Source organism: Macrotis lagotis, chromosome X (assembly GCF_037893015.1).
Source record: "Macrotis lagotis isolate mMagLag1 chromosome X, bilby.v1.9.chrom.fasta, whole genome shotgun sequence".
Lineage (NCBI taxonomy): Eukaryota > Metazoa > Chordata > Mammalia > Peramelemorphia > Peramelidae > Macrotis > Macrotis lagotis.
In genome coordinates this window covers 35,838,947-35,864,488 of record NC_133666.1, presented here as the reverse complement: position 1 = coordinate 35,864,488, position 25,542 = coordinate 35,838,947, and positions in this window count along the sequence as shown.

Sequence of the window (25,542 nt, the reverse complement as noted above, 5' to 3'; positions counted from 1 at the left end):
GATCTCAAGTTATGGTATGGCTGACCAGAATACCCAGAGTAACCAAGACATTCCATATAGCCGTCCCTGACCTCATGAATGTGGCAGATCAGCAGAGACCTGTATACACTACCACAGAGTAGCATGAGAGGAGAAGGGGCAATGGAAGCACCTAGAAGTCAACAGAGGGGATGAGCTGTAGAAGGCAGAAGTCTGAGATCCAGCATAAGCAGCCTCTTGCCTAATAGCATCTAAAGCCACCAATGGAAAAGAGATTATTTTTGCTTCGTTTTTTTTTTTTTCTTATCTGCCTTAATCACTAAGACAACAATCACTGAGAAACCCTGAGTGTCCTGCCCTGCCAACTTGATTTTGTTTTTAGACTAAGTAAAAGTGCTCATTCTTTACCTCATTGTTTCAACTCTTTTGTACCTGGCTTCAATCACTGAATGAACATAGCATCAAACTGAGTCCTGTTAAAAACCTTAGCTAAAAAAAAGCCCAAAATCTCCAATGCATCCAGGGCCATCTGCAGTTGTCTTGATCCATATCTGGCCACTGAACCCAGTTGGCTCTGGAGGAGAAAGTGAGACTGGTGACTTAGCACAGCACCCCCCACACACAAACACTCAGATTCAATTCACATGCTTATCACGGCATCACGTCTTCTTTGAGAACCAAGGACAAACATTAATAATAATAACAACAACAGTGGAAACCACAGAGATCTGACATCTTCCACCTATCAAAACAGACCATTAACATCCAGGACTCTGTCCCTCAAAAGATAGAAAGTGAAGTTTGGGAATAGAGTTCTATTATGTTGCTTGTCTTCTATGCTGTCTGTTCCTACTTTTATTTTACCTTCACTAAGTTCTTCCTCCAGTGCCACCTATGCCAGACTCCCCTCATTTCCAAGGTTAGGACTATATAGTCACTGTCCTAACTTCCTTAAAGTCATGGCTTAAATGCCACCTTTGAAGCAAGTGAACTTTTCCAGTTCCCTTAGTAATATAGTCTTTCTTTCTAAAATGATATTTCACAGATTTTACACGATTGCACACATATAAGACATCACATACCCACACATACACACACACATACAGAAAATCAAATTGCTTGCTGTTTTAGGAGGGAGGGAGTGAAGAAGATCAAAAAAATTTGGAACTCAATGTTTTCTAATAAAATCAATGTTAAAATTAACTTTACATGTAAATGGAAAAATAAACTACTATCTATTGGTGGAAAAAATAAATAAAATTATATTTCATTTATTTTGCATGTTCCATGTCCACATCTATTTATCTGCATATTAATTGGCCACTAGGAAGTGAGCTCCTGGAGAAGAAGGAATGTCTCTGCCTTTCTCCGTTCCCCTCCTTGCTTAGCAACACCATCTGGAACATAGTGTTTCTAAATACTTGTTGGATCACTGTGGCCAGTTCAGCAGTAGTTGTCTTCAACAAGAATTTGCCCCTACGGGGCAGAAATGTGGCAGGACTGAGATTTCCTGAGGTTCCTTAGCTTGTTTTCCACTAAAAGTTAATGAAGTACTATTCGATTTAATTGTTCGAGGCAACCCTAAAGTATCAACAAATTGATGAAAATGTATTCCACCTGTACAACGTACCAGGACCTGAGCTGGGTGCTACAGATACGTATACAAAGAACAAAACAATTCCAACTTGCATCCTAGGAGGCTCAGTGGATAAAGCATAGGCTATGGAGTCAGAAAGTCTTGAATTCAAATCTGCCCTCAGACCCTTATTAGCTGAATGACCCCAGGCAAGTTACTTAAACTCTGTTTGCCTCAGTGTCCTCATCTATAAAATGAGGATACTATCATTTACCTCACAAGCTTACTGTGAGATAATATTTGCAAAGCACTTTGCAAACTTTAAGACATTATATAGGTGATGATGACAATGATGATGCAGATGATGATGATGAAGACAGTGCATATAAAAATAAATATAGCATAAACATGTTAATAAATTAAAATATATACAAGTAATTAAATATGAGGTCTCCCCTCTTCTACCAAAGATGCTTTCACCACTGAATGCTTCACCACTGAATGCTTCACCACAGATGCTTTCACTGCCTTTATTTCCCTTAAGAACTCTTCTTTCCTCCCAAAGGAAAATCAGTTTACACTTAAAATACAGATGATCTAAGTACTAGAGTTCTCTCAACTTTACCAAAAACCTTATCACTCTCCTGCCTAGGTCCCAACGAAAAATTGGAAATGTTTTAAATGCTGCAGTGAAAAATATTAATCATTTTAATATTTTTCAAAGTCAAAGGCAATGGAAAATATGCTGGATTGGAGTTATATAATTTGAATTCAAATTCTGATTTTACTGCTACTACTGTGATCTTGGACAAGTCGATCTCTTAGGGCCTCAGTTTCCTCCACTAAAATGAGAGTTGAATTACATGACTTTCCAGTCCTAAATTTATAATCCTCTGGTGATATGATCTGTGATTTGATGAATTCAGGTGCTCCCTCCACTGACATAGATGCTTTGCCTCTGCCATCTGCCATTTAGAATCAAAGCATTCTAGATTTAGAGTTAGAAAAGGCCCTCGGGGTCATCTAATTCTTGCCCTCATTTTACAGAAGGGAAAACTGAGATCTAGGAAGGTTGAATGACTTTGCAAATATCACAGAGATAGTAAGCATCAGAAACATAAACAGAATCTAAGTGTTCTCACTCTAATACAAGAGTTTTCAGCAGCTGCTATGACTGGAAATATCCATCCTCTTATGACCAACCTGAGAATGAGCTAAGAACTTAGGTAGGCTGGAATTCAAATGGATCCAGACCATCTTCAAAGCTTTATTTTGACCTACTAAAATCTGCTTGAAATTCACTGGTACTGCTGCTGAGAACTTTTCCTGTGATCAAAGGATATCAACAGAGATGGTAATTCTGGGGTAAATAATTAAAAATAATTAGAATTAGAAATAAAGCCATTGGGGCGGCTAGGTGGCGCAGTGGATAAAGCACCGGCCCTAGAGTCAGGAGTACCTGGGTTCAAATCCAGTCTCAGACACGTAATAATTACCTAGCTGTGTGGCCTTGGGCAAGCCACTTAACCCCATTTGCCTTGCAAAAACCTAAAAAAACATAATGACATCAGTATCACTGCAACTTCCCATCTAAGAAAACACAGGCTTCTCCCTCCAGACCCTGCTAGTTACTAGCTAATTGTAACCTAATCTTTGCTTTGTTTTCCACCATTCCTCATATATAGTTTCTGAAGAAAATAAATGCCACCCCACACACCAAATCATTTTCTTTGTGTCCCACAGGCTTCAACATTACTGGAGTAATTATAATATTATTTTGGAAAATGTTCACTTTAGAGCCCCATTTTATTGAGTGGCACTCAGTTTGAGTCACTGAACATCTGGTTCCTTAGATAACAATCTCAGATGCAAATTCCTTCCCAAATAGAACAAGATTGGCTCCTGGAACCCAAATTAGTGTCTTTCATTGAAGATTCAGATGTCAGAAATTAAAGTAGATTGGTGGATGGTCAAAAATGAAGAAATTTTAAAAAAATAACAAAAATTAAGGAACCCTACTAGAAATGACATTGGTTCTGTTACTCTATAAACAAGCTTGAATATCATTATAAACTTAAGAGCAATAATGAAACACAGGCCACCTAGTTTACTACTCAAAGCTGTAAAGGCTGTAAAATGGCAGAAAAAAGTCATAATGAAAGAGATAGTTTGGTATAATACAACTTGCAATCGGAGTACCTAGATTCAAATTCTGGCTCGGGCACTTAGTTGTATGACACTGGGCAAGTCAAAATATAGTATGATCTCATAGTCTCTAATCTTTAAATTAGAGGGAATTCTGGTTATTAATCCACTCTGCTATCTGCTTCCGTTTTTATGGGAGAGTTCATCCCTTTCATGTTCACAGTTATAATTACTAACTCTTTATCGCCCTCCATGCTATCTCCCCTCTGTACTTTTTTCCCTCCCTTAACTCTATCCCTTCTCATCAGTGTTTTGCTTCTGAATACTGCCTCTCTCAATCTGTCTTCCTTTCTGTCATCTCCCTTTTCTTTCCCTTTTCCCCTTTTTCCTTCCCTCCCTTCTATCAGTCCCTCCTTCTCTTCCCTCCCCTTTTCCCCTCCTATTACTTGAAATGTAAGATAAATTTCTAATCCAACTGTTATTCCCTCTTGAAGTCCAATCCAATGAGAGTAAGATTCAAGCAGATAAATCCTGGTTTCTTTCCGCCACCTTGACCAGAAGACTCCTCCTTGGCTTTTTCCTTTACTCTTCCACATTTCAGGTGTTGAAAGAGGAGTCTCCTACTTTAGGATTTTCAAAGAACAAGTGAGGAGAATCCAGCAATCAGAATCCAGGTTAGCTTTTGCAACCAGTGCAGCATCAAAGCCTCGGAACCAAGAGCAATCACTTCTGAGAGGTGACCTTCAGGTCACCAGCCCAATGGAAAGATTCATCTGGATGTGATGTGCCTTTGAATTCATGAACATGATAGGATCAGCAATATGCAGGAATTGAGCAAAGTTATAAGACTAATCCTCGCCACCCCCATCACTCCATATTGAGGGGGTATGGGTGAAGATTATACCCGCAAGGTGTGGATGGAAATGATTTATACAGTCGTCCTTTCCACATGCATCACAGGAGGTTAGGGGCACAGCACTGCTGTGATCTGGAAAATGCTTGTAAAAATTTTTGGCCCTCCCTTTGTACTAGACTTTTTTTCTCTTTTTTTTCTTTAATAGGCTATTTACGATAACTTCCTGGAAAATTTGGGTTAAGTATTTGGTCATAAACTCTGGGTCATCTACTGGCCTGTAGCTTCCCCCCAAACTCCTCAAAAATTTCTATCTAATTTCTTTTTAATTTTTGCAAGGCAATGGGGTTAAGTGGCTTGCCCAAGGCCACATAGCTAGGTAATTATTAAGTGTCTGAGGCCGGATTTGAACTCAGGGACTCCTGACTGCAGGGCCAGTGCTCTATCCACTGTGCCACCTAGCTGCCCCCTATCTAATTTCTTAGGCCAACCAGTCATATATTGAAACTGCAATGGGAAAGTTGCAGTGTAAAAGGGATAACTATTTGTTCTTGGTATAATCGTGAAGGAAATCCTTTTGTAAAGCTATCCAGTATTGACTGTTAAATAGAAACGAGGCACTAGTCTCTGAGCTATTAAAAATGAGAGCAATCCAGGTGATGGAGCTTGAATGGCGAGTTGTGGAAATGAAGCCAGTTCCCGCCCCTTTCTGGGTAGGCCATTGAGAGATGAAATAGCCTGGCTCTAGGCTAGTCAGGTATGTATACATGCTACATAGTCTGTTGGGAATATATAACATATACACAGATAAATATAAACAGAGAAGAGAAGCCAAGCACTACACAGTCATTCCAAGAATGAGAAAGCCCGAAAAAGTAGTTGTTATTTGTAGATAGTTTTTGGTTTGCTTTTTTTCTCACTGGTTGTCATGGTCAGACAATATGCCTCTCCATATCAAGCTAGGTCATTTCTCAGAAAACCAATGTGGTCTGTTTCCAGGACGATACTTTAAGACCTTCTAAGATGATGGATTCAAGCAATCAATGAACAAACATTTATTGAACATTTGCCACATACTGGGCACTTGGCTAGTCAACAGGGACATAAATACCAAAAAAATGAAACAATCTCTACTCTCAAGGAACTTACATTCTATCAGGGAAGACAAACTATCTGAGTTTATGCTCTATTGACACTATTTTCAAGAGTCAAAGGTCACCTCCTTGCCATGTTGAGGCATTACCATAAAACTTTGGGGAGAGAATGAGTAATAGTAGTCCCACATTAGTAACAGACTAAGGACATAACAATGATGTGAAAAGATTCAATTGTCAAACACATGGGGGCAGCTAGGTGGCACAGTGGATAGAGCACCGGCCCTGGAGTCAGGAGGACCTGAGTTGAAATCCGATCTCAGACACTTCATAATGACCTAGCTGTAAGAACTGGGGGGTAAGTCACTTAACCCCATTGCCTGGCAAAAAAAAAATTGTCAAACATATGTCCCAGGTTCTGGACTATTAATGAAAACTGCACAACTTCTCTTGGGATATAACTTTTTTTTAGGTTTTTGCCAGGCAATGGGGTTAAGTGGCTTGCCCAAGACCACACAGCTAGGTCATTATGAAGTGTCTGAGATCGGATTTGAACTCAGGTACCCCCGACTCCAGGGCCGGTGCTCTATCCACTGTGCCACCTAGCTGCCCCTCTTGGGACATATCTTAAATGTGTTACAACTGTACAACATAAAATGATTTAGTGGCATCCTGAACATGGAAAGGAAATTATGCATTGAACAAAAGGAGGTATTGGGAAATTTGGGATGCCTAAGGATCATACAAATACTTGACATGGTATCATTACTGACTCCTTTTCTCTCAAAAATCTCAGTTTTCTCATCTAATTCTTACCTTATCTATTTCACAGCTTTGTTGGGAGCATCAAATACTATAATTGCATGGCAAATGGTTTGTAATCCAGAAAACATTTTATAGACATGATCTCTTAATGTAGTATGACCTTCTAGTAGTTCATTTGGGATTTTGATAAATATAAATGCAATAATATAAAGAGCTCCATATTGTGACCATAACATGAAGTCTGGGAGAGGAGGAATGGAGAATGTGGACTCTTCATTCTAACTGCCACCAGCCAGATATGTGAATCTGGTCACTTTCCCTTTTAGAACCTCAGTTTTCTCATGTGAAAAGAGAGGCTTGAACATTCTCTGAATTTGTGACATATCAACAACTCTGATATAAAGAGAATTGTGTGTTTTAGGATAAAAGACCACAGTTATGAAAACAGAATAAGGGTACCTCTTAATAAAAAGTTATCAGCTTAGAGCAAAAAGAAAGAGGAAATATCTGGGCTAATTACATCTTCTCAAATGCTACAATGGAGAAGGAAAGCAAGGGTACTAAAATAAAAAAAAGCATTACTATCTTTAAATATAATTTTAATGAAGATTTTCAATTATTTCCTAACAAAAGAAATAAATTTAAAACTTTTTTTACTCTCTTTCCCAAGGTTCTATCCTGGGCCTGTTTATCTAATTGAATTGTTAAATGTTAGAATCACACACCTTAAAAAAAAATTTGTCACATTGCAAAGATATTTATGATACAATGGACCTGTAAATAGATCTATTCAGAAATGTCTCACACATAATGATATGTATGAGAGCCCCAAAAATCAGCAAAACAAAAATGGAACAATTATTAACCAGACAGGAAGAATAAAGAAGAGGAGGAAAAGATTAAAGGTATCCAATCTTGAAAAAAAACATACAAATAAACCAAATACTGAAAAGATATTCACATTATCCTTTTTGACACGATGGAGCTAATAAAATGAAATCAACAATTTCAATTAAATATCAAAATTTCAAATGATAAACAGTCTCACACCTTCCATATACTACTGTAGACTTAGTAAAAAAGAAAGAATTAGACAGAAATCATTTACAAACTGCTTCTGGCCTCACAACCTAATAGCTTGCCATCTTGCCTCAAAGTTGCAACCGATGACTTGGTTCTTGGAGAATCAACAGGCCACTTTCTGTGATTAGCCATGGAGTATTTGCATTGGATGAGTGAATTTCACAAAGGCCTTCAAAGGAAAATAATCTGCTTCGAAAAATAGGCTGCCTTTTGCAAGTGACACTTTACATGAGATCATTTAGTTATTCTATGAAGTTTGCTGCTGACATCAAAATTAAAAGAAACTATTTCTGAAGAACTACTCGCAATCAAATACTGTCCAGTCACTTGGTCTCTGCCAAGACCAGATAGATATGAGATGTCATAGACACTTGGACTCAGAACAGAATAAATATAGCTCATTTTCTTCTTCATCAGAATTTCCTAAAACTCAGGTTTAGAACCCACTGGAGGCTAACTACAATCTTTGTAGGGGATGTGAAGACAACAAGTGAGAAAGATGTCCCCAGATACACAGCGGAAGGATTTATAAAAAAGGTCTAGGAAAATGATTCTCATATTTCTTGAGTCAATATTGTAAGGAGAAAGTTGGGCAATGGAGTACAGAGATAGAAGAAAACAGAAGCAAACAGCAAGTAGAAAAGGCTACCCTGAGAGACTTCTATCTGTTATCCTTAGGTACCAAAAAACTGAGCCTCTATGTCTGCATAAGTTTTATTGTTGACCTCCCACTCTGTGTCCCCAACCATGCTAGTCCCTTCTGAGAGAAAATTACTTTAAGGGTCAATGAGACAGTGATAAGGCAGATTCTTTCCTTGCTTACTTTTCTATTTTCTGTCAAAAACGTTGATCTTTGTACTGGAAAGAATAGAACAGAGGTGGCTAGGTGGCACAGTGGATAGAGCACTGGCCCTGGAGTCAGGAGTACCTGAGTTCAAATCCGGCCTCAGACACTTAATAATTATGTAGCTGTGTGGCCTTCGGCAAGCCACTGAAGCCAATTGCCTTGCCAAAAAACCCTAAAAAACAAACAAACAAAAAAGAATAGAACAAAAATGGCTAGGAAGTTGTAGTCTAAGAGAAGAAAGAGAGCCAGAAAACAGCTAGCTACCCTTGATGAGTCCAAGTCACCAGGCTAAAATGAAGTTCATTCTTTGGCACTGAAAGAAGTGGCAGATGTGATTGCTGCACCATACTTAGTGACCTTGGGAAAACCTTGGTGAAGGGAGAGAAGTCTTGCAATAGAAGGGCTGAAGAAGAGCAAATATCTCACTTTTCAAAAATGGAAGAAAGTATAGTCTATAGAGGGCAGGTCAGTGAGTCTGACTTTGATTCCTGGCAAAAAAATCTTACTTCTTATTAAAGAGATGGTGAGTGAACACTGATGAAAGATCAGAAAGAAGTAGAACGGCTTCATCATAAATTGTCACAACGATCAATATGAGAGAAGTAAAGAAACCTGAGAAGACTGAGGAAAGGAAAAGCAGAAGAGGAAGCAGAGAGCAGGGGATTCAAAAATATTAATTGCAGGTGCAGCTAAGTGGCGCAGTGGATAGAGCACCGGCCTTGGAGTCAGGAGGACCTGAGTTCAAATCCGACCTCAGACACTTAATAATTACGTAGCCGTGTGGCCTTGGGCAAGCCACTTAACCCCACTGCCTTGCAAAAAAAAAAATATATATATACTAATTGAAACAAACAGCAAGATAGCTGAGTGGAGATGAATTACAATACTCGCTCTTGGTTCTAGAGACCAGGAAATAACAGCTAAAAGCTAATATAGTATATAATATTTACTACATTCTAAACACTATGGTAAAGCACTTTACAAATATTCTCTCTCACAACAATCCTGGGAGGTAGGTGCTGTAACTGACCCCCTTTTAAGAATGAGGACACTGAGGCAAATAGAGGTGAAGTGACTTGCCTAGGATCAAAGAGTGGCTGAGATTGGATTGTAGTTTCTGAGTCTTTCTGAATCCAGGTCCAGCATTCTTCTCACTGTGCCACAAAGATGTCTCAAAAGACACTGTTTTCTCAGCAGAGACGAGGGAAAGCAGCAGTAACCAATCAATCAATCATGAAGTATTTATTAAATGTCAGAATGTTGCCAATGCTGCCAGATGCAGGAAGTTGTGCCTAATTGTTTGGGGGTTTGTTTTGCTTTTTTTAATAATAGAGGGATGAAAGGGAGGAGAGATGACAGTGATATCAGGATCTGTCTGTGATATAAAAAAACTAAAAAGTTAAAAAAAATCAAGTTTTGTCAGACTAACTTCATTCCTTTTTTTGCCCCTTGATGATCACTAGACTGACAGATCAAAGGAATGGTACAGATAAAGATTACCTAGATTTTAGCAAGGCATTTGATAACCCTCTCTGTTCTTGTGGAGAAAATAGATCTATATGGTTTAGATGGAAATGCAGTTAGGTGGCTCAAGAATTGGTTGAATGGAAACAAAATGAAAAAGAATACTAGATACATGACTGACCCCAGGTGTTTTCAAAGCTAACTTGAAAGTCTCTAGGGGAGGAGTAAAGATCAGTCCTTCTTGGTCTTCTGTTCTCTTTCTCAAGGACTTAGGATAATGGCATAGATAACATGATTTTCAAAGGTGCAAATGGCAAAGAGTTAGAAGGGGCAACCATTCACTGAGATGGCACAGTGAAATAGATCCTCAAAGGTCTAGACCAGTCAAGGCTAAGATGGAAACACTGGGAGTCAAAAATTCACCCTTAGAAATAAGAGGGAAATGGCTAGACAAGAGTTAATATGTAATTGAGAAGAAAGAAGACTGGCTTTGGGGCCAGATCCCACATTCTTAGCCTAGCTGCTGCCATTTATTTTCCATGTGACCTTGGGCAAATCATTTGATTTATCTGAGTCTTCTGTTTCTTCATCTGTAAAATGAGGGGATTAGATTAAATGACATAAAGTCTTTCTAACTCTATATCTAGCACCCTATCATCTCAAAGTTTTAGTGGCGTGTAATCTAAAGAACAGTGGCAGTCAAAAAAGTTAACAGTATCTTGCTGTTGTTTGTCAGTCATCTCAGTCGTGTCTTAGTCTCTGTGACTCCATTCGGGGTTTTCTTGGCAAAGATAATGGGAGTGGTTTGTCATTTCCTTCTCCAGTCCATTTTCAGAAGAGGAAACTGATGCAAACTGGGATAAAGGACTTGTCCAGGTCCCATAGCTAATAAGATTTTAACTCAGAAAGATGAGTCTTCCTATCCACTGTGCCCCCTGGTTATCCCTACACGTATTCAGCTTGGTGTTGTTGCTAAGTCATTTTTAAGTCACATCCAGTTCTTGGTGATCCAGATTCCCCATTTTAGAGATGAGGAAACTGAGGGAAACAGGGATAAATTGGTCTGTCCAGGGTCACACAGATAGTATGTGTCTGGGACAAGATTTGAGCTAAGAAAGAGAAGTGTTCCTCACTTCAGGTCTGGTAAATCTATCCACTGCAGTGGCAACTAGCTGCCCCAGTCAGGTTAGGAGGATCACTTTTCCAGTGACTGTTTAGAAGGCACACACAGTGTATTCAAAAGGGCCTCAGATCTCCCAAACTCCATACTGGATACTCAATCCATAGTCACCTAGCTATAATCTTAGATTACATTAAAAGAGGCATAGCATCTGAGACTAATGAAGAAATATTTCTCTTGCATTATGCCTTGATCTGACTACATAGAGAGTATCATTTTCAGTTTCTGGCTTCAAAGTTTAGGAGAATCATCTAAATAAGGGTAACCAGAATAAAAAGATTAGCAATTCACATTTTTATATAGTCCCTTAAAGTTTACAAATAACTATACATACTTTATCTCATTTAAATATTACAATGACACTATGAGGGATAGGTGCCAGACCTAATATTATTTCTATTTATTAATAAGGAAAGGTATAAAATCACACAGATGGAATCTGAGGTGAGATCTGAAGAGCATTCTAGCTACTCCATCAGTCAGGAAGGGTCTCAAGATCATAATACACAACAATCAGTTGAAGGAACTTAAAATGTTTAGCCTGAAGAAGAGAAGGCTTGAAGGGCAAGAGGGTGGGAGGCAACAGAGCTGTCTTCAACTATCTGAAGGGCCATCACTGAGAAGGACTATGTTAATTTTGCTTGTTTCTAAGGGCAGAACCAGAAGCAATGGGTAGATGATGTAAGGGCAAATTTAGGTGTGATATAAAGAAAAATCTTCTCATCAGAGTTGTCAGAAAGTGGAATGGATTGCCTCAAGAGATAGTTGGCTCCTTCCTTGCTGGAGGCCTTCAAGCAAAGGAATCAGAATGCCTGGGTTAAAATCCTACCCTTGATACTTACAACCTCTACCATGATGATGATCGCCTAACCTTTCTGAGCCTCAATTTCCATACCTAAAAATTGGGGGTGAGGGTAGAATAAACTGATCTAGACCAGACTATCACAGGAAAAATTCCTGTTCAGATATAGGTTAGACTAGATGGTCTATGTGGTACCTTTCAACTCTAAGATTCTTTGGTTATTTGATATTTCATTTTCTAACAATAAAACACAGCATCACTTGGCAAAAGATATAGGGTTTTTTTTGTTTTGTTTTGTTTTTAGATTTTTCAAGGCAATGGAGTTAAGTGGCTTGCCCAAGGCCACACAGCTAGGTAATTATTAAGTGTCTGAGACTGGATCCAAACCCAGGTACTCCTGACTCCAGGGTTGGTGCTTTATCCACTGTGCCACCTAGTTGCCCCAAGATGTTGGTTTTTAAAAAGAAATTTTACAATTTTAGGTAATCTAGTCTAATGATTTTGGAAAATAATTTGAAATTATGCAATAAAAATTATCAAAGTTTTCAAAGTCTCTGACCTAGCAAGTCCAGTAACCCAAGAAGGTTCCTGACAAGAAAGGACATCTATATGAAATAGCCATGGCACACTAAATGAAAAGCCAACCATGTACCCAAGTACTAGAATATCACTGTGTCAAAAGGAATGATGAATATGAAGAATTTAAGGAACCTTGAAAAGACTTACTTATATGAAGTGATAACAAAGCAATGAAAACAGAAACTAAAGAATTACAGAATTACTATCATTTCCATAAATGAAGACAAATTTAAATGGCAACAAAAGTCAAGGCAAAACTGCTAGATAATGCTGGCATACATTTATCCTTTCTTTTTAATAAAGATAACATTAATAAATAAAAAAAGATGTGGACATTGTGAATCACAATACTTATATTTCATATAACTCTGTGGGTGATTAAGCTAATCAGGTTCAGAGATTGCGAGGAGCAAAGACAAGGCTTCACACTCAGCTTAAAGTTCACACTCAGTTGATCTAACTTCAGGATTTCTAGTGCAGACTCACACTTTTGTATATAAAATGTTTCTGCTCTCCTCTACCTGGCCACCATTTCTGGAGCCCCAATTTGGGCTGCTGCAGAGAAGCAGAAGTCAATTAACTGATAACTGAATCTCCCCCAAAATTCAGCCATCTGTGCTACAAAACTCCACAGATATTAGGGGGCTCTGGAAAATTATACCAAGGTAAAGAGAGACAGCTGAAACTTGGAGAAATGTATCCCTGGGAAGGTCAGAAGCTACAGTTAAGCACAGGAGCAGGCCAAATTCCTTGGGGATCCAAAAATGGTGTATTTTCTCAGTCACTCTGCCTGTCTTGAACTACATGTCCTCCCACCTCTGTGACAACTTACCTGGGCTAAGGTTTCACCTGGGAGCATCTGACATTTCTGTTTGATGTGTCAAAACAAAATTTATCAATGAATATTTTTAAAACTGTTTAAATCATGTGCAATCACTCAGAAAGTCCAGAATAGGGAATATTCTGATGTGTGTGTTGTATATGGGAAACGTTGTCTGCCAGACCATAGCCCTTTTAGCCACACCCACAATACTCCTGGCTCTCCTTGTCAGCAGTCATGTTTGCTGACATCACCTTGTGGCAACTTGAGGTTTGTTGTTCTGCTAGTGCAGAAATGAAAGGAACAGAAACCAACATCCTCCAAGGAGAAAGGACAAAACAATAAAAACCTATAAAGAAAATATTGATTTTTTCACATTCTTATGACAGCTGCACAAGGAGGGGAGATTTTCAACAAATGAACTAAATGAAAATTGCACTTTGTTTGCCAAAATGACTGTATCCTAGCCTGAGGATTATTGTTTACATCACAAAGAAATGTAGTTTATTAGTCATGGTAAAGGGCCATAAGGAGAGCTCAAGAAAACAGTTCAAAATAATTTATTTTAAAATTAAGGAAAATCCATACAGTTCAAGAGCATAACTAGAAATTTGACCAAAAGGATAGACTCTAATAATGGGTCCATGAATAAACTAAAAAGTCAAAAAGTAGCCTTTCCGAGATCAGATGACCTTCAAAACTGTTTCCTCTTCCCCCCTTTTAGAATAAAAAGTAACATGAAACCCATGTAGATGGGGTTATGAATTATGATACATTTTTCTGAAGTGTATAAAAGAATTGCAATCTTTGGGGGAGCTAACTTTAGTCCATAAGAGAAGGCATGGGGGGGGGGGATGAGAGGGAGAGGAGGGGAGAGTGAGGTAAATTATTTCCAAATTGAATCAATAAATATCCTTCCTTTGAAAGCGTACCTACTAATCAGGGTGGTCACTACTGATATCTACTTATTCATTTTACCAAAGTGTAAATTTCATGAGCTATGTAAAAAGTTATGTTGTGTTTTGCATCTCCCTGAACACCAAGGTTTTATATCCTGATGACAGGAAGTTAGACCTGGCAATCAAAACTTGCTGAGTTCCAATGCTCTTCTCATGGGTCAATAAACTACTTGGCAGCCTGCCGTTAAGCAGCCAAGCAATCAATCCCCTTCAGAAAAGATGGAGACCAATTTCCCTCTTGCTGGGTACTTAATAATTGGCACTGTTCATTCCATTGTCAAAATCAGTTTCCTTTGCAGTGGCAATAGTCACTTACCAACAATCCTGAGCAGTTATCACGTGGATGAGGTCTGAGCATGGGCATATGTGAACAGGTACATTTTCATCAGTCCTCAGATCCAAATTCCTAGTTTGAAAATAATTGGTGTAAATTCATAACAAATCAAATCAATAAAGTACTCACAATCAGTTAAAAAACACTAAGTACTTGTCAAAATTGCACAATTAAATTCCTTTCAATATGAAATTAACATGCAGGAACAATAATTAAGTCATGTAATTATCCATAAATTTTTTTAAAGATTTGTAATTATATCTAATTGCAATAAAATGCTATGTTGCTTTAAAACCAGTTAACCACATTCACTTATGTTTAATTTAGTTTCTAAAAACACAGTTTGGAAAATATGCAATTTGGTACTTGTTCCCTTATATTTTATTCTCCCAAGTTGGGGGAGGCAATGAAAGGTAAAGAAAGGCAGAGTTTTTTTCCTTCATCCCTTTTTACTTGGGAGCTAGAAGCATCCCTGGGCAGTAACAACGACAGGGGAAATAGCCAATCTCTGACCCTTAGCTAAAGTGGTAGAAGCAATGTGGAGAGAATTAAATCAGCCTTTGATAAAGACCTGAGAAATCACTAAAGCAAGGGATCTTAACCTTTTTTGTGTGTCCTTGAACTCCCTGGCAAACTGGTGAAGTCTATGGATTCCTATACAGGATAATGTTTTTCAATGTGGAAAATAGAATTACAAAGGAAACAAAAATTGAGTTAGAATAAAGGTGTCATTTTTTTCTCCCATCTAACCTCCCAGACCCCTTGAAGTCTATCCATGGATCCACAGTTAAGAACCCTTACACAGGGGCAGCTAGGTAGCACAGTGGATAGAGCACCCGCCCTGGAGTCAGGAGTCCCTGAGTTCAAATCCGGCTTCAGACACTTAATAATTATCTAGCTATGTGACCTTGGGCAAGTCACTTAACCCCATTGCCTTGGAAAAAAAAAAGAATTACTCATAAAGGCTGCTAGGTGGTGCAGTGGTTAGAAAACCGGCCCTGGAGTCAGGAGGATCTGTGCTCAAATCTTGTGCTCAGACATTTGATAATAGCCTAGCTGTGTAACATTGGCCAAATCACTTAAACCCATTTTCATAAATAAATAAATGAATAAATAACCAACCCCCATATGAGAATTTAGTTAATGACAAAACTGAAAAAGTCTAAGGTAAAGACTACTTATTGTATTGGGCTCATCAGTCCAAAACCTGGCTTTTCCCCACACATGCTTTGATTTTACCACTTGCCATTTAAGGGAACCAAACCACTGAATAACGTGATGTTGGCATCATTCATAAAAGTTGGAGAACTTTCCCAGCTGCCTTTAGGACCAAGAACATCCTTCTCATTACGTTATTGTGAATCTTACTCCGAGCGTGTGTTGATGCATACATATTGCCTATGCAGGGACTACAAACAGAGAGGAGCAGCTGCTACTTAGCAAGTAGTTCGTGCTTTCATTTACTGCAGTCATTTCCAGAGATTCCAAAGATAAAGCTTGCCACCTAAACTTTCTGAAACAAACAGGGAGGCCTATAATACTAATAATGCCCCTCACCACAAGGATAGGCCTTAGAGTCCTTCAACAAAGATACTCCTCAGAAACTGCCACAGCTTGATGATGCCCCATTTCAGTCACTAGAGAGAGAATGAGAGGATCTTCAAAAATTCATTTCTTTATATGATACTCCCCTAACCACACTCACTTGGGTTCCAAGATGTGTGTTAGAGCTAAGGAACTGGAAGAGAGAGATCTCTAGAATCCTGTGGGAGAACAAATAAATACACTTAAGTTTTGTTGTCCTGTCCCCAGTGGTTTGCCTCCTAAAGCTGTCTATACACGTTGACACAAGCTGTCGGTGTTTTGCTAAAATTCTCCATAGCAACTTTGCTGATTGAAAAGCCAGAGATAAACCTAAATAAAAAGTGACACCACTCTCTAACTGTCCACTCAAACGCCACCTGTGTTTCAAAACAAGTCACTTTTCATCAATAGAGTCACAAATAGTTGTACCTGGAATAGACTGCCAATTTTAAGGCACCCCAGAACTTATGTAACAGAGGCACCTAGGGTGCACAAGAGATCACATCCAAATCATTTTACAGATGAGGAAACTAAGGCCGCAAAAAACCAAAAAGCTTGTCGACATTCTCCCAGTCAAATGACAGAAGCCAAAACTATAATAATAGGCTTTGGAGCTGGAAGGTACTTCGGAGAGCTAATGGAAAATCATTACAGAGGGGGGAAACCGGGGCCCAGAGAGAGGAAGGGGCTTGCCTAAAGTCACAGCGAGAAAGCGAGGTAAGATTTTATTCCAGCTCTTCAGATTACCAATTCAATGCCCTTTCCACTAATAACTCCAGCTCACATTTCCATAGCACTTTTTCTTCCAACCACCATGTATTTCCATCTAAAAGAAGAACCTTCTTTTAGCCCAGAGAAATTCATCCATTTGTCCCCCGATTCTTAATCCAGTAATAGCTCTGACCCCTGCACCTCACTGCTGTCTTTCAAACATGATTTCAATATAGAACTGAAGGGTTGATAGTCATCTCATCAGGTAGATATTCAGAAATCTAGGCTGTGGAAAAAATGAACATAATTCTCTTTTCAAGAGCTGCCTCACCTAATAGTCAAAATTAAAATGTGCCAGTCCACACAGAGATGCTCTTTTGTTGCGCTAGTATTATTATGTCCTTGAGACTGTGCTTTAAAAAACAGTTGAGCCAGACTTTTACATTCTCCCTCTATTTTTTCTGAGATTATATAAGCACTTGAAAAAATGCTACTGTTTTCAGACTAGCACTCAAATGTACATCTGGTGCATCTCTCAATAATATATAATTAGGAAGCATATAATCTAATCTAATACACGATTGTCTGTTTCCACAGCTCTCTATTTAACCGAGCACTTATACTCCAGGCTGGAAATTACCTTTATTTATCACTTTTCATCCTGTCAAAGGTTTGAACATTCAGAAACACCTCATTACCTTAAAACCTTTACTGCCTTGGGAAATGTGGACCAGGGTCAGTAGAAGTAGAAATAGAAAATGCTTTCGCCAGCACTCCACTTGGATCAAGGGGACCCCTTAGGACAAGGGAAAGAGAATCAATGAAAACAAGTTAAGCACAGATATTTAACTAGGAAACTAACCCTAGCTTGCTAGTTAACACTCCTATGCAACCCAGACACCATATCTGCATGGATCTGAAACCATAGAATTCATTAACTCAGTCACAAAAATGTATGTGAGCAATGTTGCTTCAATTCCACATCAGTTTGGAAAAGGAATTACTAACTACTAAGTCACTTATACCAATGTTAACATTGTAGTTGTTCAGTTGGGTCTAACTCTGTGATCTCATTTGAGGTTTTCATGACAAAGATACTAGAATGCTTTGCCACATCCTTCTCCAGTGCATCTTACATATGAGGAAACTGAGGCAACCAGGGTAAAATGACTTGCCCAGGGTCACACAGCTACTTAGTGGTGAGGTCAAATGTGAACTCAAGATGAGTCTTCCATTGCACTGCCTACCAGATGCCCAGTAACATATTTAACTGATCTCCTATTTTGCTTAGTGAATGCAAAACTACTGGTTGTGTGACCTAGAACATGGGAAACTCTCTGGAATTGATTCTTGCTCTAAACCATAAGCACATCAGATCAAATGGTCTCTAATTTCTAACTCTTCTAATTCTCAATTTCAGCCTTCAAACTCTTTAAAGACAGAGCCAAGAGGACAATGGAAGAATTTGGTTGTTACCAAGCCCAGGGGACTGAAGAATAAGAAGTAAATGACAGCACTACAGACTCCTTAGCCTCTCTGAGGCTAGTTGCAGGCAGGAGTGAGAAGAGAGAACACAGACAGACAGAGACATGGAATGATTTAGGCTTTTTTGTGGTTGAAAACAGAAGCTATAACTATTTCCTGAATGTTATGGTTCTCCCTCTATATCTTTGTGTTCCCCCCCCCTATTGTATAAATCTCTAAGAAAGTGCTGGGTATCTTAAAGTAGGGTACCCAATTCACTTAAAGAGAGAATCCCAATGAGTTACTGACTGTAAGTCACAAGTTCAGTGATGTCTGTATTTTTCACAAGGGGCATTGGGAGGAGAGAGGAAGCATAACTTTAGAATGTGGGATTCTTCCTTGAATGGAATATCAAAGTAGAGGGTCATGGACACATGAGAAAGGACTAGCTCCTTTTCACCATAGACTCTTTCCTTTTTCACTCCTTCAATCTTCTGGCATTGTCATGGCTCCCTCATGACACTGCTTCTCTGGCTCCCCCTTCCAGATATACCTTCACTCATTATGCTCTCCCCACCCTCAAAGGAGGAGATACTACATACTACATAGTGAAGGTGGCAGTGGGAGAGAGTATCTACAAGCAAAATTAGAGAGCAAAGAGTATCCCCGATCCTACCCCTCATGAAGATTATCTGCATTCATTCTAGGGATATATATATATATATATATATATATATATATATATATATATATATACATAATGATGTTCCATCAACTACTTCCCAGCTCCTTAATGTACTCATTTTCCATGACTTTACTCCCTCATTTCATTCACCTCAGCTACTGATCTTACCACCACCCATAAGTGCTCCAACTCCTTATATTACATCATAATCTTTTATCATTCTATCTTTTCTTGCCTTTTGACCCCTATGAGGGTTCTTTGTCCTCACTGGGACCTCCATTTCCTTCATCTCTTAGAGTTCTTTCTCAGTTTGATCACCTGCACACTCAGATCCTTGTGCACTTGTCAGATCACTTATCATATTTTCAAACCCCAAAGCTAGCTCAGTTCCCCCATCTGCCTCCTTTGCTCTTACTGCAGAATGAAAGTAAAGGAAATCATGAAACTATATTCACTGAGTCCATTATAAATCTGTTACTCAATCTCAACTGGACCCTCACTAAACAAGGAAATCCTTAATAGATTCCCTATTCCAGTCACCACAGCTGTTACTATAAACTTGCTCATCTTTCCTAACACCCTTTCCTCCCATCCTTGCAACCAAGGATCTTGCTTCATAATTCACCCCCAAACTGGAGACCATTTGCTGAGAGGTTTCTCTTCTTCCCTGCTCATTTCACATCACTCAGACATTTCACCATTATCTCTACCTTTACTCCTATCTCATATGAAGACATCTCTTTTCCCTGTAAAGGCTAATCCCTTTACATATCTACTTGATCCTGGCCCCTCTTGTCCCTTCCAACAGATGGCCCCATTGTTATCCTCAATTTCTCTCTAATCTTCAGTCTCTCCCTTTCTACTGCTTCTTTTAGGCTGTCCACATGTCCAGGATTTCTCCCTCCTTAAAAGAAAATTCCTGCCTTCTTCCTGCCATCCATCCAAGCCATCATCCTATAGCTCTCCTCCCTTTCTTGGCTAAAATGCTGGAGAAACTCATCTACCACAGGTGCTTACACTTATATTCTAAAAACTTCTACAATTTGGCTTCTGGCCTTATTCTTCTATCCAAAGAGCTCTCTCCAAATTTACCAATGATTTTTCTAATTGCCTTTCCCTTCTCCCACACAAGTCATGCCCACGTCTTCTGGAACACCCAGTGGTCATGACCTGTATGGGAGAAAGGAGAGATGGCTTTAAGTTGCCCTTGGTGCTCTATTACCTGGGGTTATACTATGAACTAAAAAGCATTAGTAGCTGCAACCAACAGCACATTAGGTCATATGAGACTTATCTAAACCAGGCAATGCCTAAGAGCACAGATGGGAATCTGTGGCAATAAGCATTGTTTGGGTTTTCTTAAGTAGCAACAAAACATTTACAGGGAAAGTTGGAGTTTTACATTGGGGAGGACTTTGAATATCAGGAAAAGGAGTCTGAACTTTCCCTCAGAAACAGGGTTAGACTGAAGATTGTTGAGCAGAGTGAGGTAATCAAATCTATGCAAAAGTAAGATTACTCTGGCAAAGATATAAAGAAAAGATGGATCAGAATGGTGCTTGACCTCTTTAGAGGAAATTATAATAGACAATATGGTAATGAGGAACTGCAGGGTAGTAGAGGCAGAAACAGAGAGGGAAAAGACAGATGAAAGAGAAAGATGTGATTGGTATTAATCCTGTATCTAGAACTTCAGACAAATAGCAAGGAATACAGGACTCTTTAAAAATATCCCTTTCTTCTCTGGATGGAAGTGGCTATTGTCACATTTCCAAAAGCAGTCATTAGAACTGCACAAATGGAACAAATTAGTTTCCATTTATTATTTTCTCTGCATTTATAATGCATCTTGCTTTTGAGATTAATGAGACTTTTTTGTTTCCTTTCTGGTTTGGAGCAACAGCTCTATCAACATCAACTACTGAAAGGTTCTTAATTAAACAGAAGAGCAAACTGGTAAACTGAACACTGAGACATTGTCACTTCTACAAAACATGCAGTCACTGTTTACTATGGGGAATGTCATGTTCGAGAGAACCTTACAACAAAGAGGTTGTTTCCAAGCACAAATGATACCCAGGAGAGTCCTGGACTGGCCCAACCTCAAGGTCTGATTCAGCAACTAAACACTGTATAATATTGGACAAGTCATTTCATTTCTCTGGGCTTCAGTTTATTCTGTGTAAAAGAAGGGGGCTGAATTAGAGGGTTTATCAGAATGCCTTGAGCTGTATCATAAGTAGCATTTATAAAATCCTCTAAGGTGTACAAGGCACCTAACCTATTATCTCATTTCAGCTTCACAAAAACCATGTAATGTAAAAATTATTATTCCCATTTTACAGATGAGGAAAAATGAGGCAAACTGAAGTTAAATGATTTGAACTCAGGTCTTCCCGACTCCAAGCACTCTACCCACTAACCCACCTAGCTTTGTATGATTCTTCAAGTATTGGCTATGGCTCTGAAGGTCTTTAAAATCCTGAAAGCTGAACATACCTGTGATTACATAGCCGACATTCATGGAACACCTGAGACCTATAAACTGCAGTAAGGGAAAAATGTGGAGCTTCTAAATTGGAACTTCATGGATATGCAACTTTGTGCCCCAGATAAGGAGCTTTTTTTCGTGTATTCCTTCATTTGTGCATCCATTGACTCATTCAACAAAACATTTCTTTAGCATCTACTACATAGAGGATTCTGTGTGAAATACTATGAGACTCCCAGAAGGGATCTGATCCCTCTTCTCAGGGGAACTTAGATTTATAATAATAAATGAAAGAACAAGGATTTAATCAAGTACATATCTCCTACCCAGAACTGGGGCAGGCCTCCATATGCCATTTGGTGCAAGTCATATTTACGCAAAAAACCCCTCTATAACACATCCAACAAATAAATGGTCTGTCAGTTTCTGACTGAAAACTTTTAATGAGAGGAAGCTCAATACTTCCTGGTGACCCACTGCAGCCTTGGGTCTATGTCAAGCTATTGGAATAGTTTTAATTATAATGGGCCTAAAATCTACCTCCAGCTATTCTGTTCTCTGGCACCAAATGGCAGCCCTTCAAACGCTTGAAGGCAGCTGTTGTGTCTGCCCTTCGATAACTAGCAAGTGGTAGGGGGAAAGGGCAGCAGAGTCCTGAGTATGGAGTCCAGGAGAAGAGTTCAAATCCTGTCCAAGAGATTTTCCAGCAGCGTGACCTGGGCAAGTCATGTCTGCTTCAGTTTACTAAAAGAGTAGCGATAACAGTATTTCTGCCCCAGGAGTGTCCTAAAGATCAGAGAGAATACTGCAAAGGACCTGATTCAAAGTGGCTGTTTAGGAAGGGGGCTTACGAAGTGCTTTCCTGGCAAAATGAGCCTACTCCCCCCCGCAGTTCCTTCTGCTTATACCGACCCAGCTGCTTGTACAGGCCTTGTCTGTGGAGCCTGGGCTTTGGCATCGTTTCCCTTGGGGGGGTATAAAATAGGGGGAGATGTAAGAGGGGAGGGGTGGGGGGAGAGGGAGCGGTGGACCTCCCACAGGTAAACGCAGGGAAACAGCAGCTGCAGCTGTGGCAGACTCGGCCTGAGAAGGGCAGACCTGGTGAAGCTGAAGAGATGCCAGCGGGGAGTGAGGGCTCCTGTTGTCAAGGTAACCATGAAAGGTCCAGGAGGACCACTCAGAATGGCAAACCACTCCGGTGTCAAGGAAGCTGTTGCTAGGTTACAGGGCCCAGAAGGCCAGCGGGCTCTTGGCATCCCGTTTCCATAGGGAAGGAATAGGAGGGGTCCTCCTAGGCCTAGGCCAAGCGAAGGCAGGGTGTGCTTCCCCAGCCGGGGCAGACAGGCCCGAAGGCATGCAGGCCCAAGCTGGGTAGGCCACAAGGCCAGGGCCTTGCTCCCAGCCACTCCCGGGGCCCCTGAGGCTCTGGCCATACCTGCCTCGCCTCAGCTCCTCCAAGGCCCAGGGCAAGTCTCCCGAAGGTTCTGGGCCCACTCCCGAAGGCCCAAGTCGCCAGGTCCCACTGTATCCCAGGTCGCAGCACGGTCCACCACCCAACCCGGGTGGAAGCAAGTAGCCAGCGGGCGGAGATAACTCTGCTCTGCTTCCCCCCCTTTTCACCTTTCACCCCTCGGGGTCTCTCCTGCCCCCCCCCATTCCGTTTCAGCCTCTTCTCTTCCTTGCCCTCCCTTTTGGTAACAAAACCCCATCTACAACCAGAAACGGATTTCTATTTTACTTAAAAAAAATTAAAAATAAAAAAAAACGACCTCACTTCCCATTCTGCTATGTCATTCAAATAATTATGACCCCACTTCAGCAGCCTAAAGAAAAACTGAAAAAAACCCTTTCTTTTGTCTTGGCCTTCTTGTTTACCTCATTCTTCTTCTTCTTTTTTTTTTTTTTTAGCATACTTTGTATCTTGGTTCAAAATGGAAACTGCCTCTGTCAAGCTTGTTGGCAAACCAAAGGAACTGATGGGACCACAATAACACTTCCAGTGGTCCATAAAATTGCCTAGGTAATAGGCCACAAAAAGTGGATGTTAAGAAATTATTCTTTTTTTTTTAGTTTTTAGTTTTGTTTTGTTTTGTTTTAGGTTTTTGCAAGGCAATGGGGTTAAGTGGTTTGCCCAAGGCCACACAGCTGGGTAATCATTAAGTATGAGGGGGGATGTGAACCTCAGGTCCTCCTGACTCCAGGGCGGGGCTCTATCCACTGTGCCACCTGGACGCCCCCTGAAGGATATAGTTTGTGTTCAATGAGGTTAACAATGTTACAAATCTTGAAAACAAAGAAAAGATGCCCCCTTTTTTTAATAAGTGGCTTAGGAATTCATTGAAACCAAAACAAAAAAAAAAATTGTATCTCATGGTAACCATAGAAACAAGTCTTTAATTGCTTATTCTTTACTTACTTTAATTGTGACTATTGTATAAAAACAAATTTTCATATCCAAAAGCACTTGAAGTTTGCAGTTCTTTCCTTTATCCTAAGTCCACAGTTATTTTGGACTTTGGAAACAAAAACGTTAAATTCAACTAAGCTATGATAAGTCAAATGCTTTCTTGATTATATTGTGCTTTGTTTTTGATGACATCAGACAATGCTTTCTTTTCCATTTGTCTTTGAGGAAAAAAGAAAAATCTTGAAATGCAATGGTTTTGTGTAGCTAAGTTTTACAGTGTTTTTGTAAATACCACAGAAGCAGTGACCAATTTAACTTACAGAATGTAATTTGGATTACAAAAATTACTATTAAATTCCTTAAGGGGTTCTCATTTTCTTTGAGAACACTAAAAGAAGGGGGGAAACCCTAAAAGCAAAGAAAGTGCCTTAAAAGGGGAAAAATACAGGGCTGGCTAGGTGGCACAGTGGATAGAGCATCAGCCCTGGAGTCAGGAAGACCTGAGTTCAAATGAGACCTGACACTTAATAATTACCCAGCTGTGTGGCCTTGGGCAAGCCACTTAACCCCATTGCCTTGCAAAAACTTTTAAAAAAGGGAAAAATACTACTTAGAAACTGGCACATTGCTTCTGATGTTGTCTAATTAGGACAAACTACATTGGGACTACCATCACCTCCTTATTCTAGGAACCTAGGCCTCTCAAAGCAACCCAAAATGAAATTAGCTTTCTTGGCTGCTCTATCACACTATTAATTTATATTAAACATATTATTATTGCAAGGATATAAAGTAAAAGAGTATCCCTGCCTTTGAGACTCTTACAATCACATTAATCAATTGATCAATAAACATTAAGTGACTATGATATGCTAAACCCTGGGTATAGAAAAAAGGCAAGTCCTTGACTTAAAGGAGCCCATAGCCTAATGGGGGAGACAACATGCAAACAAATCTATACAAAGTAAGTTATTTACAGGTTAAATAGAAAATAATTAACAGAGGGAAAGGAATTAGTGGGGTTCAGGGAGGTCAGTATTTTGAGTAGAGGAGAGAAAATATTCCAGGCATGGGGGATAGTCAGAGAAAACATGAGGAGTAGAAAAATGAAGTATCTTGTTTATGGAACAGAAAGGAGTCCAGCACTGTGAGTAAAGCGAAAGAAGATGAGAAGGTAGGAGGGCAAGTAGGTTATAAAATTGGAACCACTAGGTGAAGGTGCAGTATCTTGAGCTCCAGGCCTGGAGTCAGGAAGGACTTACCTTCCTGAATTCAAATCTGGCCTCAAACACTTATTAGCTTTGTGACCCTGAGTAAGTCACTTCATCTCATTTGCCTCTGTTTCTCATCTGAAAATGAGAGGGGGGATGGGGGGTGAGGGTGGGGAGGGAGAAGGAAATGGCAAACCACTCCAGAATCTCTTCCAAGAAAACCACAGACGGGGTCCCAAAGAGTCAAACACAACTGAAACAATTGAAAAACAGCGAGGTTATAAACTAAGACATTAGGTAAGAAACAGGACATAATGCTAAAACGATATAAAGTAAAAGGATTGACTCCCCAAACTACACACAAAAACGAGTGTCGGAAGAATCACAGAATGTCACTGCTGGAACACTCTGGAATTCCCTCTATGATGCCCCTAACAAGACGCCACAAGATCTTTACCTTAAACTCTTTGAGGGAGAGCAAACTACATTTTGAAATGGCCCATTTCACT